Source organism: Thermobia domestica, chromosome 9 (genome assembly GCF_964235325.1).
Source record: "Thermobia domestica chromosome 9, izTheDome1.hap1.1, whole genome shotgun sequence".
Lineage (NCBI taxonomy): Eukaryota > Metazoa > Arthropoda > Insecta > Zygentoma > Lepismatidae > Thermobia > Thermobia domestica.
In genome coordinates, this window is record NC_137462.1 from 110,040,308 (window position 1) to 110,056,793 (window position 16,486).

At 33.4% G+C, this 16,486-nt stretch overlaps 1 long non-coding RNA gene across 2 annotated transcripts in view; it reads left to right on the forward strand.

The window, feature by feature from the left end:
- The window catches only part of LOC145694930 (uncharacterized), a 230,717-nt gene that overhangs the window by 157,012 nt on the left and 57,219 nt on the right, over positions 1–16,486 (forward strand). For both annotated transcript variants that reach the window (XR_014133071.1, XR_014133070.1), the window contains exon 4: positions 2,326–2,408. This is a non-coding gene — a long non-coding RNA (uncharacterized LOC145694930). The remainder of the gene's footprint in view (positions 1–2,325; positions 2,409–16,486) is intronic.

A 16,486-nucleotide genomic window follows, 5' to 3' on the forward strand; every position in this document is an offset into this window, starting at 1 on the left:
ATGGAGGAAGTTTGCGTTCATCGAAGCGCCGGTCGTTAGCCTTCATAAGAGCTTTACAAATCCCAAACATTTGGTTTATAAATTTATCTAGTTTTTGCGAAGCTATGCGATTCCAATAGCTTCGAGAAACCTTCCACAGATCTTCAGTAATCGTTGGCATGTGTTCGCTGACTGGCATGTGAAGATCATCCCACAAGAGTCCAATGGGTAACAAATCCTAAGACTGTGGCTGCTATTCCATTTTTTGTGATAATGTGAGTTTCTTTGTTTTGTAGATAATTACTGCATCACTGAGAAATTCAACTAATTTTGATCATTTTTCATTTTCTGTAATTATCTGATGAGAGCAATGTTTGCATACCTTTTTAAAGCATTGCAAGTGTACCCCTAGGACACACATATCATAAATGGGACTACTATACCAATACCAATACCTGCCAACGAAGTTCAATGATTTTATTTATTTATTTATTTATTTATGAAACGAAGGAAGAGTCACGTGAATAAGGTAGTGAAACATTTCCGACTAGGCATGAAATTGAAAAGTGCTTTTAAAGAGAGAAAAAAAATGTAGTATAAATTCAGCAACGCTATTGTTGTGTAGTTTTATCATACGCAGTAAAGTTTAACTTTGTTATCAAGAAAATGTAGGAGAATAACCATGACTTGGAAGGTGTTACACGATATACATATTTACCACAAAAAGACGTTACGTAGATAATTGTTAAGAAATACGTTTTTCTTATCAGAACAGTAACCGCGTAGTTGGTTTTTATGGCATAGTCTAAGATTTTTTTAAAAGAAAAATATCTGTAACTCTTTTTTGTTTCTATCTTATGTAATAACAGTAGTAAAGAAAACGAATATTTTATACACACAAAAAACACTTTTGATCCTAAGCGCTATTATTGTTGTTAACGCTAATTGTACCTGCATTGGTGATTAAAATTTCAATTGTTGAAAATAAATATAGTGGTGAAAATGATGAGCACGTATTTGGACTTCTATGTAAATTGAGATTTTTGTGCCTTTGAGTTGCTTTCTACTCACAAAAGTAGTGTTCACATCCACTTCCTACAGAAATATCAAGAAGTTAGTATATCATGGGTCTTCCCTTAGGAATATGTGAAAATTAGTCAAATCTAACCTAATCTGTATGATGACCGAATCAAATACAGTACGATTTCGATAACTCGAAGCTGAAGGAAGTATGTAAAAATTCGAGTTATCGATTTTTTCGAGTAATCGAGGTTCGAGTTATCAAGTTGACCACAACAAAAATTCGAGACATCGAGGTTCCACTTTCCTCATGAAAAGTGATTACTAACCTCTATAACTCGAAATTTTATTCATTCAACTTGTATTACTCAAAGTTGTAAAAGTTTCTTAAATTAAATCACGCGATTAGTAAAAATAAGACATAAGTGAAATACAATTACAGTACATATTAGCAACAACTAACTACAGGACAGGACTAACAAAAATGACAAATACGTAAAAGCATAGAGCAATAGCTTCGAGTTATAGAGGTCACATCAAGAGAAATTCGAGACTTATAGGATTATACTTTGACTCATAGAGGTTCGTAGATACAAAAGTTCGAGTTATCGAGGTTTTTAAATATGATTATGAAACCCTTAAAATGATGTCATTTTAACATCGAGTATTGTGGAGAGTTCAAGGGAATGTGAAAAAAATCGAGTTATCAAGGAATTTGAGTTATCGAAGTTCGAGCTATGGAGGTCCAACTAAAGATATAACCTAACCTGTCATGATTTTAACTTAGGGTTACCGGATGTCCTTTTTCTCGGACATATCCTCTTTTTGAGTCCTAAAAATGGTTCGGATAGGTTCTTTTATGAAAATATTATTATTATTATTATTATTATTATTATTATTATTATTATTATTATTATTATTATTATTATTATTATTATTATTATTATTATTATTATTTGAAGCGGGGGGTGAGTGGGATAAAATTCTTGAAGATTCGTAATAGGATTATGTAAATCATTGTTGATACTAATATTGTTGGAATGTTCAATTTCAAATGAAATACCACACATCCAGCTGTAATTGTTTACCGATGTGATCTCTCCCTCACGAGTCACCACTGATGTCGCTATGCGATTTAGAGATATTTATCAAGTAGTATAAATATTTTTGTAAAATCTAAAAATGTTCTTTTTTTTTTAAAAAAAAATATGTAATTGTAATACCCTAACAATCTATATAACTACAACTACTTTGTACAGACTTACTCACGTTACTGCCTTGCGTAATCGGATTCATCTTACACTATTGTTTATTTATTTATTTTAGTGTGACGTCTCAAGTTTCTGTCATTTGCTCGTAGGCTATAGGAGGCGTATGCAAGACTGTATGAATGACAATTTCAAAATTACGTAAGTATGAACTGACATTTTCAGGTGTGGGATTTCTAACGTTTATAAGTTACTTGAAGTAGGTGGTATGTAATATGTAACTTTAATTTTTAATCTCATTATACGTAATAAATGATAACACTGTGTTGTCTACCCTTCTCTTCCTCACGTAGATGAAGGCTGAAGGGAGTAACTAATTGATTTACTCTGTTCTGATTTACTTTTGGAAAAACAGAATTTCTTTAAATTTAGAACTTTATCCAGATTGCAAGTTCGGAAACACGACGGTGTGGCCCTCGGAAGAAGATAGATAATCTGATGTAATCTGTAATTCATAATTTAATGTACACGTAGTTAAGTTGTAGAAAGCAATATTTCAAGGAAGTATACTAAACACTTGACAGACTGTTACAGCTATGTAACACGAACGGAACATTCAACAACCATAAAATCAAGGTGAGCATTACAAACATATTTGCATATCATCTCAGTTGCAATTCATATAATCTTAATCCTTTAGACTTAACCCCACATATGTAGTCTAATGCAATTGCTTCTGTTCATCATTGCAATAATATAGCAATATGCCACTAAATAATCATACGTAGACTTAATTAACATATTCAATCTTCTTTTAAGAAACATTGGATTGAGTTTAGCCCGCTCCCCCAGTGATTTTTAACGAATCATAGTGATTCTAACGATTCATATTAGTTCATAATGAATCGGAATCGCATGTTATAAAGATTTAAGATGTAAATCTTGTGGTAAGGAGGTTGTAGTATAAGTATTAATATTAGTAGTAGTAATAGTAGTGGTGGTGATGGTAGTTAGTAGCAATACTAGTAGTAGTAGTAGGAACGGGTTAGAAGCCCCGCAGGGGTTGGTTGGGTTCTGTTCTCGATATAAGAAGAAGAAGTAGTAGTAGTAGTAGTAATAGTAGTAGTAGTAGTAGTAGTAGTAGTAGTAGTAGTAGTAGTAGTAGTAGTAGTAGTAGTAGTAGTAACAACAACAACAACAACAACGCGTCCAGTTCCGGTGACGAAGAACGGGGGGGGGGGGCTATACACAAGCCGAAACATTTATATCAGTGAACGGAGAAATCTGAATTACAACATAAATGAGTAAGTACATTGATACGATTTAACGCATTGGTGATAAAACATCGGATGGTCAAGCTAACGTGTCTTCAGAAATCATGTCGTGAACTAAATATGATGACTTTAACAACTTACTTGTATAAATAATGATGAATTAGAAGTACATCCGATATATTTCTGTATAGCAAATGTTATCTTTAGGATTCCGGAAGGATATTATTTTATAGACACATCATTTTCAAAGACCTCTTATGCCAAATCAAACAAAATGAATTTCAAAGTAATTTGTCGTTACCTTTTCTTTCACGACGACTACACACTGTATCAAGGTATATTTTGTATCCATTTTGTATCAATCTTGGTTACAAAACTTTCAAAGGTAATTTATATCTGCTAGAAAGTCCATTGTGCAGTATCCTAGGTGCAGATAAAGACTATCATATCCTATTACCAGAGACATTAATAAAAATGAAATATGAACTTTATGAAAATAAACAAGTACAGATTGAGATAATGTCGGCAAGTAACAAATAATAAAATAAACATAAATTAGTCGACATTTGAAAGTTGAAATAAAAGTGCACATTACAAAATTATTCTAAAACATTATTCTGTAAACGGATCGACTGAAACGGTTTTTAACAAATTTACACCAAAAATAACATGGGAGATGCCAACTTCACATAGGAGAACATATTTTCGGAGGAAATCAGAAATAAACCATGCAGATCGTTTGTTCACGATTGTTCACATAAAATTTTCTTTTGTTCACGGACATTCACGGTTATGCTCGAGGCTGAGGGAGACAGGAATGATCAATGACAATGAAGAAAGTGGAAATAAACCAGAGAATCCCGAGAAAACACATGCACACAGCGTTTGTCCAGCACAAACCCCTGGGGAAGTATGTCCACCATTTGGTGGGATCTCGGATTGAACCAGGGATCCCACGCGCCAGAGATGAGTGCCCTACCACTGAGTCACCCACCGTAGCCTCATACTTATATACAGTAGTTTATTAGCAGCTAGCTTATATCGAACGAAACCTACAGTTTAAAGTGTGGGATACAGGTCCGCAACCAGAGGGGCCTAGGGGACCTGCCCCCCCTTCCAAAACTTTCCGTGGCCCCTCCAGAACTCAATACAAAATGCTATTATTAATGTAAATATCATAATTTAGACATTTGTAAGAGAATTTTTAATGACTTGCTCCTCCTAACATATTCATCGCCCCCCAAATCTTTGTAGCTGTTTTCGGGCCTGGGGGATATGAATATTCCATTTCAATATGGAGTTTTCGATTATTGAAATAATAAATCACAACTTTTTCATATTTCCCTCATTGTAAAATACACGTTCATTTATTACATAATTTGTCCGCTCAAAAAAATGTGCAAAATTCCAAATGTCCTGGTTTTTCTCCAAAACGTAGATTAATATTATTCATCCGATATCTTAAAAATCTGTTTTTTATTACTCATCGATATTCAACTGTTAAGAATACTCTACACTTTTGTCATTTAATTTTGGTGAGTGTTAATTAATTCTGACATTTTAGGAAGAAGGAAGTGTATAATTGTGAATATATTGTAAATTTTCATGAAGTGTTCCAGTTTTTCAAGTCCAGAATTATAAACTTCATATGCCCGAGATACATGATTGAAAGTGTTTAGGGTCCATGTAGACTCTATCCACTCTTGCTCTCTTTTAATATCCTGTGGTATAGACTGAAAAAATGTTAATGTGACAGTAAACTAAATAATTAGGTAAAATAAAGACAACAGGATGAAACGGAAGAGCTCTGAGAAATTGCAATGGACACGATATTCATCACCTTGAAATCACATCGCAGACTAGAGAACCTTCTCGTCGAGAAAGGAGGAAGGTTAATCGAGAACCATATTGCTGTTACTTAATAATAATAATAATAATAATAATAATAATAATAATAATAATAATAATAATAATAATAATAATAATAATAATAATAATAATAAAATGGTGTATGTATGCGGCAAGTCATGGTCATTTGTCCACCAATGTATCTCTTTATTTCAATCAAAAACTTTCTTGTACGCCTTATATCTGCAGAATTACGTATAGTGCAGCCAAACCCAATCCGTAGAAAATACGAAAACTCGATTTAGGGTCCGTTCAAAAATTTTTGTGGCCCCTAAACCAAGATCCAATGTAATTCAATCATTTTTTTTTCTAAGCCTTATGTCTGGAAAACTACATATAGTGTAGCCAAACCTAAACTTTCACTTAACTCAGTATGATGTGCAGTTCTGTATATTAAAAAAAAAAAAAAAAAAAAAAAAAAAAAAAAAAAATGTGATCCTTGATCCAAAATCTAATTCTTGGCCAAGATCGCAATCTTTTGTTGCATTTTTTTAAAATCATTTCTAAAATTATTGTTTGGAACAGCAATTAAATTTAATTTTTTAACCAGAATTTCCGCTGAAAATGATTCTGTCTGCTCTCTGTTATGATGTGAACTAGCGGTATTCAACAGTTTGCAAATAAATAAATAATAGATTATCTAGGTTACTGGTACGTTATGTTATATTCTGACTATTTCTCTCTCCTGCTCTTCTTGTGTATCTTTTTTATTATCTAAACTTATTTTTAACAGCATTTATAATTTTATCAAAAATTCTCCCGTTATTTCCCCTAAAATAAACAAATCGCAAGATATATATATGTATTGTTTGTGTGTGTGTTGTACTTTCTGTTACGTCATGCTAGTGATGGAAGCTGTTCCTCTTGGTCTGCGCTAGATAATAAAACTGACAGAGAAGAGTTGTAACATGCTCCAGAAACAGTGAACGATACATTATTTACTCTCTCTCTCTATTCCTGTGACACATCTACAACAAACCCATTGTATAATTTCTGCAAATCATAAACTTCTCTCCCTCTCTTTCTTTCTGTTGATAGTAGCAAAGTATAACGAAGAACATCTGTTGTTTGTATTGTGAATTGTGTTAAAGATTTCCGTAAGATAACACTGCATATTACAATTCCTCAAGTTGTTTATAGACTATATATAGCCATATTAGTTTATAGACTGTATGAGTCTATCAGTATCTATAAGTACGTTATCTAAAATAAAATTTATTGCAAGTGTTATTGTGTGAGTATAGTGTTTATTATAGATTCATTTGGTACACAGTATCCAAGATTACGGTTACCACTTTTCCAAAGCAAAATGTAGGGACACTTCGTTCAGGGATCTATTTCTCAAAGTAACTAGTCTTAAATATGTTTTTACAAATCGTAAAATATCATGAAGCAGAAACACTAGAATAACAGTAAAGAAGTCATTACTAAATATTTATGCCTAGAAATACTAAATACTGATACCTCTCACTTGTTACGATTTTATATTGTATGAAATTGTAGAATGTTTTTGATTCTGAAAAGTTTCACATTAGTATTACAAGACTACTAGTGTTCAGAAATAGGCCCAAGCTAAAGCGGAGAGGCGGTGAAATATACTAGCAGTCCTTTTTCAGTAATTAAGTAATATGTAAGTCTTTCTAGTGAAGATTGAATCACATCTATTTAATTGACAAAAGGAAGTGAGACAAGTTAAACTATATAGCCCCTATATTATTTAATGTATGATAAAAATATATGGTTAATTTAATTGAGTTGATTTTAGTTTAGCGTCCCTTGCAGCAGCGAGGCTATATGAGACGTGGACCTACTGATTAACGTGGAATCCGAACCACATGAGCTCCCGCCGGGAATATGGTTAATTTAAATAACATGTACTGGTTTCATGTTACCGTGCATATTGCTATCTATCTGCTTGCTTGCTGCTGTTATGAGGTTTCCTCTTGTTTACGACATTGTGATAATGAGGAAACTAGATTACAATACTACTACTACTATTACTATTAATAATAATAATAATAATAATAATAATAATAATAATAATAATAATAATAATAATAATAATAATAATAATAATAATAACAACAATAATAATAACAATTCTTTGTTGCTAATGCACATATCAGCTGTCAGCAAAGAAACGGGTTTAAAAAAAGAAAGAAATTTTGGAAGAAAATCAGTTTATATTGGACTGTTTTGTTGCTAACTTATTATTTTGACAATTCCTTTAAAAATCTAAATTTTCGAACCAAAAATCTGTTATGTACTTCAATAACAGCATTTGTATCTTTATACATGCAAAATATGGTAATAAACATTTTATTGCACTAAATATATACCACCATATATAATAAGTATAAATCTTGAGTAAGGTTAAAAGTGTTACTGTATTTTTGGACGGTACATCTCTTATAGGAGTATTTGAGTATGAAAGACCGGAATCTCCTAGTAAATCTATAGAAATTAATATTTATACATACTTTTCTCATATTTTGATCTTGTTGAGTTACCATTTTCAGAGCCCGACTTCCCCGTTAAGTCATTCAGCTGGTAGATATGACAGTGAAAAATAAATATCAGGAAGCATTTTTGCAAAGTGTAGGAAGTTGAGCTCTCATGGTGTTAGTGAACCATATATTTACAATTTTTATGATCACTATAAAAGAAAATGTAGATATCAAAAACCGGTAGCTGAATTGGAAAAACACGCCTGTCCACTCTCTCATGGTAATCCTGGACGGGTTGGTTGGGCATTATATACAGTAGCCGAAACGCCTTCCGTATGCAGCAGGAAGTTAATTCAGTTTAGCTGCAAATATGTGGTCTCTGCATGTCAGCAGCATTTCTATTTATTTATTATCTTCTTTAAGTATTCTATTAATGTCTCTCTCTCTCTCTCTCGTGTAAGATTACTACCGAATTTTAAATAGCGAATCTTTAATAATGTAGTTCTCTCTTCAAGAAGTGATGTGATAGACGATATAGGAAGTTAGGAATTGCCGCTTAGTAGGGAAAAGGAGAAACATAATATAACTAACTTGAACCAATTGGAGTTGTCCTATTCTTCTTAGAAATTTGCCTGAAGCAGAAGAAATATTTGTATTGAAAGGAAACAATAGTCATAGAAACGTGTGCCTTCGATACGCTTCCAAATTGTCCTATTTCGATTTGCAGTTGATGTACAGGGTTGAGCTATTATTGTGGGACAACTGGGAAGCTACTACTTGAATCCAGAATAGAAACAGTGAATTATGGGATGAAAATCCAAGAATATTAATATTGAAAGATGATGGTTATTCGTTTCTTTGAAGTTTGTGATGCCCGTTTTCAGCATTAAATGGATAAGACGATATGTAAGCAGTGATGTAAATTTTCCGGAAAATTTTGAAACGGAAAATTTTCGTGAAAATTTTCCGACTCATAAAAACATACTCCACTTATTTCTACAGCGTTGTTTAGCCGTAAAACTTATTGGTAATAAATATTGTGTGAAAAGTTTCATGAAGTGAAAATCTAACGATTCTTCATTTCTGCAAAAATGTGTTCTTCCTTCAGGATTCACCCTTGCTCTCACAAAATCATATTTCGTCAGTTTAATACGCGTAAGACGAAGTTTTCTCATAGCTTCACATACATAGTTTTACGAAGCTTTCCTTGCAAACTTGCAGCATATATAAATAAGTAGAGATAATATAAAGTATCTACTGTAAATTTTTGACTACCCAAAATCCCAGTTTAAATAACTCATGAAAACAAATACTAAACATTTTCCGGAAATAAACATTTATTCATTCATATATTCTACAGAAGAGAAAGTAAAACGTAAGTAATAAGCAAGCTGACTTGTGTAGTCATTCTTCCAATAAAATAGCAAAAGAAACGTAAAAAACTGCGCTATTAGAGCCGCATTCTAAAATCAACCGCAATCATTTCATTTTAATTTCAATATATATATATATATATATATATATATATATATATATATATATATATATATATATATATATATATATATATATATATCGTTTTTGTTATATATGTACTTGTTCGATCAGATAGTTATTATTTCTAATACATTTTTTATATATATAATAACGGTAGTTTTACAATACAAAATATCTGCTCTAAGATACTGATTATACAAAACTCCAATTGAAGTTACAATTTACGAGTGTTAAACATAATAAAATCAAAGCATATCTTCTTATTTTCTGTTACAAAAATAATTTTCATAAGGAACTTTTGTGTAGTTATTACATAGGCAGGCCTATGTATGAAGAAATATTGGAATTTTCTGTTTGTAAAATAATTGATAAATTCACAAAGGTTTCTTTTAGCTTTCTTGTTACATTTAAACAATGGGATGGAATATTTGTACTCTACGAACTCGATTTGTGTTCCCTCTCATTCACTGCTCCCCCTCTCTCTCACACACACACAAGGAAAGAGAGAGAGAGACTATGTAAACTTTTACTTGCCAACTCGAAATATTAGAAAATTTTCCGGTCCCCGAAAGCTAATCGTAAAATTATAATTTGTTGCTGTCTAACTTTCCTCTACAGAAATTAAATTTTATGGCTCAATGTGCAGTTAGATATAGTGAAAAATTTCCACCTAACATCACTTTACATAATATTCAAAATTGCCCGGCTTATGAAATGTTTTTCCACTTGTTTATATATCGTAATGAAAATTTTCCGACCCATGGAAATTCATTTCACTTGTTTATACAGAGCAATAAAACTATTCGATTCACAAAAGTTTTTTTTTTTTTTTTTTTTTTTTTTTTTTTTTTTTTTTTTTTTACTTTTTGCTTCCACATGATGAAAATTTTCCGACATAAAAAGTTTTTCAATTTTTGCATACAGAAAATTTTTCGATTCATGAAAAATTGTTTTACTTGTTCCTACCTAGAACTGGAAATTTTCTGAGCCATGAAAATTTTCAGATTCTTTAAACGATCTTTCACTTTTTAACATTTCTACACATGAATTCAATCTGTTTTATGGTTAATGAGGAGTTGTTACTTGATCACTGATATTTGTTTAGAATGGAAAATTTTCCACGTCACATCACTATAGGTAAGCTCAACGTAAATTTGGAGCACGTGTAACCTTACCACGAATGGAATTTGGGGACAACATAGAGAAAAGAAAGCTATGTTAATAATTTTACCATCCGAGAGTGAAAATGATACGGACACATATTTTCTGTGGTGCCATTTACCTCTCCAGAACCCTTTATAAGAGAAAACTTGTAACAATTAACTTATTATTCTTATATTTTATACGTTACATTTAGCCCACAGTTCGCGCAATTTTTAAAATATGCCAACACATTCAATTACACTTCCTTAATACGTAAATTCTCAATACATAATATTAAATCAGACACACTACCTTGAATCACTATTACCTTTTTTAAAAAAATATTTTTCATATCTCCATTAATTACAATTTTCTTTTTCGGTTGTCATAGCAACTTTTAAATAAACAACTATCTGCTGTTACGATAACTCTGAGTAGAGATTATACATATAAAATCAACATATATTTTTCAGCTTCTAAGATTAAACCAAGGGTGTTAAGATCCATGGATTAAACCTTATTTCTTTATACTTACAATCAACAACATATATCTTATTTTCTTCTTCCTCTACACAACAGGTTGTGTACTCTTAAGCACCGTTGCCCAAAACCAAGATACAAAAAATAGAAGAAATTCACAAAACAGATATACAATATCGTTGTAAACTTTTAGTACTATTATTCAGATTCGAAGTTTAAAGGTGGTTTGGATTCCACGCTTGGACGCCTGCAGTTGGGAGCAAGAGAAGGCAATTACATCTCCCTGGATTTTCGAAATGCATGTCAAAACATATTAGATTTGCATACCCGCCCACTACAGTATTTAGTATATTTACTACATTGCATAAAGTTAAGTTAGAGCGCTTGCCTCAGGTGCATGGGATCCATGGTTAGATCTCGGGTCTAATAAGTGTGTGGTAGACAACATCGTGTGCGTGAGTTTTCTAGGAGTACTCCCGTTTCCTTCCACTTTTTCATTTCACCAATTCTTAAGTCATCATTCACTTGCCTTAATTAGCCTAAAAGGGCATGATCATGGGACTTTAACTGAATATTTCATATCATTTTCATTTCATGCAGTTACGGTGTAAAAATGGAAATCACAATTCTGGGAGTTACAAAAATGTCAATATCACTAAAACTATGTAACATTAATAAATCTAACTTTATTTTTTAAAAAATATTTCATTTTATTTTATTTTATAAATTTGTCTTGTATCAGATATATTCCTCGATTCTTAAGTCACTCCCAGATAAATGAGGATACACAGGCCTGTCGTCAAATACGTATCGCGGAATGGGTCAACCACAGTTGAGAACTCTATTTCAAACACTGTTTTTGTTACATGATATTAGCACTATAAAAACTATAAAGTGATCGTGCATGCATAATAGAGAGCATTTATCAACGTTTGAAAATACGCAAGTCATTACACGATATACTTCAATGATAAATATGGTACAAATGTAATATCATCCTTCCCTTTGTGGACTTCTCGTAACGCGGAAGAATCCTGATAACTTTTAGATGGAATTAAGAATATCAGTACATAAATTTTGTACCTGAATTTACAATACGAAGCGGGAAAATTTTTGAGATGTGACAAGAAATGATTCTTTGAAAATCGAGACAAGACGAGACGAGATTATTCATCATTTACCAGAATGAGTCGAGATCTTGTCTCTCTCTCATCTTGTGGGCTACACTATTTGTACTCTGTGTCATCTATAATGCAAAGTGTCCTAAGATAGTTTATTATTTTTCCGTATTTTATTTTTAATCTTTAATACTTGTACGTACATTTGAGTGACTACAAAATAAGCTATGACGTCAGTGTCCTATTTATTATTATCTTCAAGACCTAAGCCTTGGAGATCCTTATCCTGTTAAGATTTTTTTCCATTGAATATTACTAGAATACCAATTTGACAATAGCAACAATATATAATAGTATACCAATATGACAACTGCTGTCAACCAACCAATTTGACAATGGTTCGTATCGTAACCCAGTGAGTATTGAGGGGGCGCGGTGGCTCAGTGGTAGAGTGTTCACCTTTGGTGCTCTGGGTCTCTGGTTCGGTCCCAGCTCGCGCCGTGTGGACTGTGATGGACAAACACCGTGCTCGTGGATTTTCTCCGGGTTCTCCCGTTTCCTCCCACTTTCTTCATTCCACAATTTCATCCATTTTTCATAATCACCCTAACCTAACCGGCATAAGTGTGGAACGTAAAACTTAAAGATTTCATTTAATTTTCCAGTGAGTGTTGACATTGCTTTGGGTCAATATCCTAGGACAAACATTTCATAGATATTTGAATTATGTAAAATTAATTTCTGAAACCTCTTTCTGCTTATGGAATTCAAGATTTTGAAAAGCGCGAGAATCCATCCGACTCTTCTTTCTTTGCTCATTATATGATAGAAAGGACGCGTCTGTGAATGGACGGCGTGCAAATGCCGAGTTACCTTCACCTTTTCAAGAATGATGTTTTGACGCATATTAAACAAGCTTTTAAAATTCCGAAAACGAAGAGAAAGTTGATCATAATTGCTTCCGACTATAATTTTGTAAGTAATATTTCCCTCCCTCCTACCGTAATGCAAGGCCTACGCTAACAAAAAATATTGACCCACGTTACTTTGCCAGGTAAAAGGAAAAAAATAAAATATTTCTTATTTAAATGCTCAGCCCACTGCATAGCTTGTACGTTCCTAGATAGACATTTTACCTTGAAGGGTCAATGGTGCAAAAACATTTCAAAATCCGTTAATTTTATTTCAAACTTACAACTTTCACCAGTTATTTATTGACTATTGGTATTACAGCTTTCCTTCTTTATTAGCTACAAGCTGCAACTTTTAGAGATTAATAAGTAATATATACAGGGTGTTGAAGATAGCACGCCCAGTTCTTATAAATCTCCAAAGGGTGGAAATAGAAGGATGAAATAAATAGTGAGAACATAGGAATATGTCAGAGAATGCATCGAATGGATAATTCTGCCTTGTCTTACCTCTGCATCATAGCATATTGAAAGGTCACTGGAAATTTTAAAAGGGGGAAGGTATGTCATCTGATGCGTCAATGAGTAGATAATGGAAAACAAAATAATTTTCGCATGTAAGGAGAAGTTATTTATGTAGACCAGTAGTCGTCAAACTTATGAAGCTTCTGAGCTACCAACTTTTTTTTTTTTTTAATCTTAGATTTGTTTATTACCTATAAATTTACATTTCTATAAATATGAAATCAAACTATTGAAGTTAGCAAATGTCTAATATACACACAAAAAGACATAACGTGCACAGCTCATGCATATGAAATCAACTCAGAGGCTGACAATGGCAGTTGCGCAGGAGAAACAAGCAGTTGTCGTCAGCGCTCCCTGTCGTTTAGAGACCCGCACAGGCCGAATTTTTCGGCCCGAGCCCAATCCAGCCCGGGCCCGAAAAGTTTTGGAGATTTTCGACCCGAGTCCGGCCCGGCCCGAGAAGTTTTTCAAAATTCTTGGCCCAAGCCCGGCCCGGGCCTGATAAATTTTAAAAGTTTTTGGCCCGACCCCGGCCCGTTAAATTTAAAAAAAAATTAGCTCGAGCCCGAATCTTTCTCAAAATTTAGTACTAACTTTCAGCTAACCCTCAGAAACATTTTCTAAACTTTGGTTCACAACCTGACGCTTGCCTTCCGAATGGTACCATTGCCTGCTAGAACTTTGCCTGTCATCGAGAGAACAAAAACTCCATTCCCTGTAACAAAAATTTAACTTAATTGATTTTTAGCATAAAGTGAAGATGGCAATATTGTTTAGCGACAGGCAAAACATTTCCACTCCTTCTTGTCATATTTTGGGTTCAGTGAAGGTCAAGGTCAGAGCTCAATTTACCGCATGATGCCTGCAATCCTCTATAGTGAAAGTGGAGCCGCTAAGCAACACAAACTGTAAATAGCTATTGCATTCTTTGTAACATTTTTCACGGACATACTTCTTCAATGTTTGGCTTTATTCCAATTATCGTTTAACGAAAGTCAATAATTATTAAAGAATTGCAATTGATCGGCCTCAGCCCGGCCCGACCTAAAGAGAAATTACTGTCGGCCAGCCCAAGTTCGGCCCAGCCCAAAGAAATAACAGAGTCGGCCCGCCTAAGCCCGGCCCGTGCAGGTTTCTACTGTCGTTAGCGTCAGTTCAGTGGAGGAATCAAGCTTAGCCAACCAGAGCGTTTACTCGATCTACCGAAAATGTCTCCACGAGCCTACTATAGTAGCTCGCGGTTGACGGTTTGGCTATGACTTTTGTAGACACAGCTTAACTGGGATTCGAACTACCCCAACTCTCACCGGGAATTTAACTCGGATCTTCCACGAACATGGCATGTATACGCACTGATGGCACATATATAGCCATGAGGGATTTTACATAATGTTTATACACAGCGATTACGTCGACATCCACTGAGTAAACGTAGTAATATCAAATAGTTAGATCTAATTGAAACTTCGGAGAACGAACAATATATTTCTGACATGGTTGAGCGAACGTTCCTCGTATATTGCCAATTGACTTTGAAACAGCCATATATATATATATATATATATTACATGTTAACAGTCAACATTGATTTCTATTTAATTAGCCAATCGATTGCCTTCTTCCACTATACTAGCTACAGTATGTCGCTTTTTTTCCCCTGAATAGTACGATATCTTTGGTCTGTAATATGCGTACAATACTGCAGCATAGGACAATCGCTATTCAATTTGCTGGCATACCTTTCTCGACATTTCGACCTTCGCTGTTAAAACGACTTTATGACAAATGACTCATGCATCCGGTTGGTGTAGGATGTATATTGTATAAACGTTTGAATATAACTGCATTTTTTTAAAAGGGAATATTTTACCTTCATTTTCAGTAATATTTACTTGTCTTGTAATAAACACATAAACATATCTATTATATATAGGACGTTCTATCCGGATTGTTAGAATAGAACACATTTCTTTGCAATTATTCAGTAAAAGTACACAGAAGAGAATTATGATGCGAGGACCGTCATATTGCAAGTTTAGCAGAGGAAAGGGTGTAAAATGAGACATTTAAATTAGTTTTGGAACTAAAAAATTATGTAAAATGTGTGTAATTTGTACAGTACTTTTAATCTTGGCCATGAAGAAGGGAGAGGGTGTGAGTAGAACAAAATCACAGTAAAACTTAAAAAAAAAAATACAAGATTTTGCTTAAGTTGGAATACGTGCCAAGAGACTTTAGGGTGTAGGTGTCACAACATAAACGTTTGGGAGGAAAGGGTATCTATATATTTTGTCATAATCGATAAGAACATTCACAAGGATTTTGATGGATTATGTTATGGAAAATAGTACAGTAACTAAGAATGTTTCTCTATTTCTTACTTTCTTTTCTTTATCACAGATATTCTGTTAAAATCATTCAGTTAAAATATAACTGATAGCTATGGAATGAGTGGTGCAAGACTCTAGCCTCTGGCGCTTTCTCGGAGTTCTCCCCCTTCTTCCCACATTTTCATTCTATAAATTCATTCATAATCATTCACTTTCTTAACTCATCTGTCTCCTTCAGGCTATAGGGCATAATCATGGAACGTAAAACAAGCAAAAGCCAAGTAAGTTAACAAGATAATATGGTTATAAAATCTGAAATCTCGAGAAATAGCGTTTAGATGATATGTTTCTCAAGATACTGTATTTGGCTAAAAGAGCACCAGAGTTTTCGGATTTCAATCCAAGAATCCAGCCTTATGGGAAATTCTGAAGTCTAAAGTGCGTGATATGATATCCGGGAATGTACAGTATGTCTGGGATAAGATAGTTACAGCAAAGCTTCTCTCTCTCTCTCTCTCTCTCTCTGTAATCCTTACACATAGAAGAGGATTCAACGAAAAACCTGATGAAGTATATTGAGAATGTTGGCGTACGTATAGACCACCAATAAACACTTTTTAAAATTATTCATCAGGCAGAAGGC